This window comes from Setaria italica, chromosome II (genome assembly GCF_000263155.2).
Source record: "Setaria italica strain Yugu1 chromosome II, Setaria_italica_v2.0, whole genome shotgun sequence".
In the NCBI taxonomy this organism is placed as follows: domain Eukaryota; kingdom Viridiplantae; phylum Streptophyta; class Magnoliopsida; order Poales; family Poaceae; genus Setaria; species Setaria italica.
This window is the reverse complement of record NC_028451.1, coordinates 8,539,960-8,545,679: the sequence shown is the minus strand read 5'-3', so window position 1 is coordinate 8,545,679 and position 5,720 is coordinate 8,539,960.

Genomic DNA, 5,720 nt, shown 5'->3' with positions numbered 1-5,720 from the left:
CATGTCAGGTCTCTGAACGTCCCCGGCTAGCAGCCGCTGGATGCATGGATCGGAGGCGCTATATGTGTGTGTGAGTGTGTGTGTGTGTGCAGGTGCAGCTAGCAGCAGCTGCTGGATCACTCTGGAGGGCGGCGACGATGGCTGATCCTGGCTACACCCCCAACTACGGCGCCGGCGCACCTGGCAACGCTACCCCGACCCACCCGTACGTGCCTGCCCTAGCTACTGCGCGCGATGTTGATTGCATTGTTATTAGTTAATTGTTACCTGCTGTTATTAATTAGCTAGCATGCACAGAAGCTACTACGACTACATGACCGCCGCCTTCCTGGGCCACTGCAGCGGCCTGCCGCCGCCGGCGGGGAGCAGCCCCGCCGCACGATGAACCCGGACAGGTACGACGACGACCTGGATGTATTTTCGGGATATTTGCACCCTACCAACCGGGACTAAAGCCCAATTCTCTAATAGTGTGAAGTCTGTAGTGATGGGGATGAGCGTGCCAATTTATTTGTTCACAGCATAGTTGATGATGCAGCCGGCTTAGCTAGTCTAGTCAGTCGGTCGAGGACTGCACGTAGTAGCTTTATCCGCATACGCAGCACAAATATACGCTGACGCGCGGCTGCGCCAGCTGCGACGACGACTAGGAGCAAGTAGCTGAGAGGACTGGCAATGCCAATAATGCATGGCTTGCAGCTCGGTTGCTGCACGTCCGAAGACGACGCAATAATGCATAAAGAGCCTGCCTGCCTGCCGCATGCACCGCACAGTTGCTGACTGTACGTATGTACATTTCACCATGCATTATCATCTGACTGACAAGGCCGGCATGCGATGTGATTCGCTTCACGGGGCGCGGACTGCAAATATATACGCTGACGCGCGGTAGATGGATTGAACGAATCATGTCAGGTCTCTGAACGTCCCCGGCTAGCAGCCGCTGGATGCATGGATCGGAGGCGCTATATGTGTGTGTGAGTGTGTGTGTGTGTGCAGGTGCAGCTAGCAGCAGCTGCTGGATCACTCTGGAGGGCGGCGACGATGGCTGATCCTGGCTACACCCCCAACTACGGCGCCGGCGCACCTGGCAACGCTACCCCGACCCACCCGTACGTGCCTGCCCTAGCTACTGCGCGCGATGTTGATTGCATTGTTATTAGTTAATTGTTACCTGCTGTTATTAATTAGCTAGCATGCACAGAAGCTACTACGACTACATGACCGCCGCCTTCCTGGGCCACTGCAGCGGCCTGCCGCCGCCGGCGGGGAGCAGCCCCGCCGCACGATGAACCCGGACAGGTACAACGACGACCTGGATGTATTTTCGGGATATTTGCACCCTACCAACCGGGACTAAAGCCCAATTCTCTAATAGTGTGAAGTCTGTAGTGATGGGGATGAGCGTGCCAATTTATTTGTTCACAGCAGTAGTTGATGATGCAGGCCGGCTTAGCTAGTCTAGTCAGTCGGTCGAGGACTGCACGTAGTAGCTTTATCCGCATACGCAGCACAAATATACGCTAATGCACGGCTGCGCCAGCTGCGACGACGACTAGGAGCAAGTAGCTGAGAGGACTGGCATTGCCAATAATGCATGGCTTGCAGCTCGGTTGCTGCACGTCTGAAGACGACGCAATAATGCATAAAGAGCCTGCCTGCCTGCCGCATGCACCGCACAGTTGCTGACTGTACGTATGTACGTTTCACCATGCATTATCATCTGACTGACAAGGCCGGCATGCGATGTGATTCGCTTCACGGGGCGCGGACTGCAAATATATACGCTGACGCGCGGTAGATGGATTGAACGAATCATGTCAGGTCTCTGAACATCCCCGGCTAGTAGCTGCTGGATGCATGGATCGGAGGCGCTATATGTGTGTGTGTGTGTGTGTGTGTGTGTGTGCAGGTGCAGCTAGCAGCAGCTGCTGGATCACTCTGGAGGGCGGCGACGATGGCTGATCCTGGCTACACCCCCAACTACGGCGCCGACACACCTGGCAACGCTACCCCGACCCACCCGTACGTGCCTGCCCTAGCTACTGCGCGCGATGTTGATTGCATTGTTATTAGTTAATTGTTACCTGCTGTTATTAATTAGCTAGCATGCATAGAAGCTACTACGACTACATGACCGCCGCCTTCCTGGGCCACTGCAGCGGCCTGCCGCCGCCGGCGGGGACCAGCCCCGCCGCACGATGAACCCGGACAGGTACAACGACGACCTGGATGTATTTTCGGGATATTTGCACCCTACCAACCGGGACTAAAGCCCAATTCTCTAATAGTGTGAAGTCTGTAGTGATGGGGATGAGCGTGCCAATTTATTTGTTCACAGCAGTAGTTGATGATGCAGGCCGGCTTAGCTAGTCTAGTCAGTCGGTCGAGGACTGCACGTAGTAGCTTTATCCGCATACGCAGCACAAATATACGCTAATGCACCGCTGCGCCAGCTGCGACGACGACTAGGAGCAAGTAGCTGAGAGGACTGGCATTGCCAATAATGCATGGCTTGCAGCTCGGTTGCTGCACGTCTGAAGACGACGCAATAATGCATAAAGAGCCTGCCTGCCTGCCGCATGCACCGCACAGTTGCTGACTGTACGTATGTACGTTTCACCATGCATTATCATCTGACTGACAAGGCCGGCATGCGATGTGATTCGCTTCACGGGGCGCGGACTGCAAATATATACGCTGACGCGCGGTAGATGGATTGAACGAATCATGTCAGGTCTCTGAACATCCCCGGCTAGTAGCTGCTGGATGCATGGATCGGAGGCGCTATATGTGTGTGTGTGTGTGTGTGTGTGTGTGTGTGTGTGTGTGTGTGTGTGTGTGTGTGTGCAGGTGCAGCTAGCAGCAGCTGCTGGATCACTCTGGAGGGCGGCGACGATGGCTGATCCTGGCTACACCCCCAACTACGGCGCCGACGCACCTGGCAACGCTACCCCGACCCACCCGTACGTGCCTGCCCTAGCTACTGCGCGCGATGTTGATTGCATTGTTATTAGTTAATTGTTACCTGCTGTTATTAATTAGCTAGCATGCACAGAAGCTACTACGACTACATGACCGCCGCCTTCCTGGGCCACTGCAGCGGCCTGCCGCCGCCGGGGCTCGACGCCGCCGCCGGCGGGGAGCAGCCCCGCCGCACGCTGGACCCGGACAGGTACGACGACGACCCGGATGTATTTTCGGGATATATGCACCCTACCAACTGGGACTAAAGCCCAATTCTCTACTAGTGTGAAGTCTGTAGTGATGGGGATGAGCGCGCCAATTTATTTGTTCACAGCAGTAGTTGATGATGCAGGCCGGCTTAGCTAGTCTAGTCGGTCGGTCGAGGACTGCACGTAGTAGCTTTATCCGCATACGCAGCACAAATATACGCTGACGCGCGGCTGCGCCAGCTACGACGACGACTAGGAGCAAGTAGCTGAGAGGATTGGCAATGCCAATAATGCATGGCTTGCAGCTCGGTTGCTGCACGTCTGAAGACAACGCAATAATGCATAAAGAGCCTGCCTGCCTGCCGCATGCACCGCACAGTTGCTGACTGTACGTATGTACGTTTCACCATGCATTATCATCTGACTGACAAGGCCGGCATGCGATGTGATTCGCTTCACGGGGCGCGGACTGCAAATATATACGCTGACGCGCGGTAGATGGATTGAACGAATTATGTTAGGTCTCTGAACATCCCGGGCTAGCAGCTGCTGGATGCATGGATCGGAGGCGCTAGATATGTGTGTGTGTGTGTGTGTGTGCAGGTGCAGCTAGCAGCAGCTGCTGGATCACTCTGGAGGGCGGCGACGATGGCTGATCCTGGCTACACCTCCAACTACGGTGCCGGCGCACCTGGCAACGCTACCCCGACCCACCCGTACGTGCCTGCACTAGCTACTGCGCGCGATGTTGATTGCATTGTTATTAGGTAATTGTTACCTGCTGTTATTAATTAGCTAGCATGCACAGAAGCTACTACGACTACATGACCGCCGCCTTCCTGGGCCACTGCAGCGGCCTGCCGCCACCGGGGCTCGACGCCGCCGCCGGCGGGGAGCAGCCCCGCCGCACGCTGGACCCGGACAGGTACGACGACGACCCGGATGTATTTTCGGGATATATGCACCCTACCAACTGGGACTAAAGCCCAATTCTCTACTAGTGTGAAGTCTGTAGTGATGGGGATGAGCGCGCAAATTTATTTGTTCACAGCAGTAGTTGATGATGCAGGCCGGCTTAGGTAGTCGAGTCGCTCGGTCGAGGACTGCACGTAGTAGCTTTATCCGCATACGCAGCACAAATATAAGCTGACGCGCGGCTGCGCCAGCTGCGATGACGACTAGGAGCAAGTAGCTGAGAGGACTGGCAATGCCAATAATGCATGGCTTGCAGCTCGGTTGCTGCACGTCTGAAGACGACGCAATAATGCATAAAGAGCCTGCCTGCCTGCCGCATGCACCGCACAGTTGCTGACTGTACGTATGTACGTTTCACCATGCATTATCATCTGACTGACAAGGCCGACATGCGATGTGATTCGCTTCACGGGGCGCGGCCTGCAAATATATACGCTGACGCGCGGTAGATGGATTGAACGAATAATGTCAGGTCTCTGAACGTCCCCGGCTAGCAGCCGCTGGATGCATGGATCGGAGGCGCTATATGTGTGTGTGTGTGTGTGTCTGCAGGTGCAGCTAGCAGCAGCTGCTGGATCACTCTGGAGGGCGGCGACGATGGCTGATCCTGGCTACACCCCCAACTACGGCGCCGGCGCACCTGGCAACGCTACCCCGACCCACCCGTACGTGCCTGCCCTAGCTACTGCGCGCGATGTTGATTGCATTGTTATTAGTTAATTGTTACCTGCTGTTATTAATTAGCTAGCATGCACAGAAGCTACTACGACTACATGACCGCCGCCTTCCTGGGCCACTGCAGCGGCCTGCCGTAGCCGGGGCTCGACGCCGCCGCCGGCGGGGAGCAGCCCCGCCGCACGATGAACCCGGACAGGTACGACGACGACCTGGATGTATTTTCGGGATATTTGCACCCTACCAACCGGGACTAAAGCCCAATTCTCTAATAGTGTGAAGTCTGTAGTGATGGGGATGAGCGCGCCAATTTATTTGTTCACAGCAGTAGTTGATGATGCAGGCCGGCTTAGCTAGTCTAGTCGGTCGGTCGAGGACTGCACGTAGTAGCTTTATCCGCATACGCAGCACAAATATACGCTGACGCACTGCTGCGCCAGCTGCGACGACGACTAGGAGCAAGTAGCTGAGAGGACTGGCATTGCCAATAATGCATGGCTTGCAGCTCGGTTGCTGCACGTCTGAAGATGACGCAATAATGCATAAAGAGCCTGCCTGCCTGCCGCATGCATCGCACAGTTGCTGACTGTACGTATGTACGTTTCACCATGCATTATCATCTGACTGACAAGGCCGGCATGCGATGTGATTCGCTTCACGGGGCGCGGACTGCAAATATATACGCTGACACGCGGTAGATGGATTGAACGAATCATGTCAGGTCTCTGAACGTCCCCGGCTAGCAGCTGCTGGATGCATGGATCGGAGGCGCTATATATATATATGTGTGTGTGTGTGTATGTGTGTGTGTGTGTGTGTGCTAGCATCAGCTGCTGCATCACTCTGGAGGGAGGTGACGATGGCTGATCCTGGCTACACCCCCAACTACGGTGC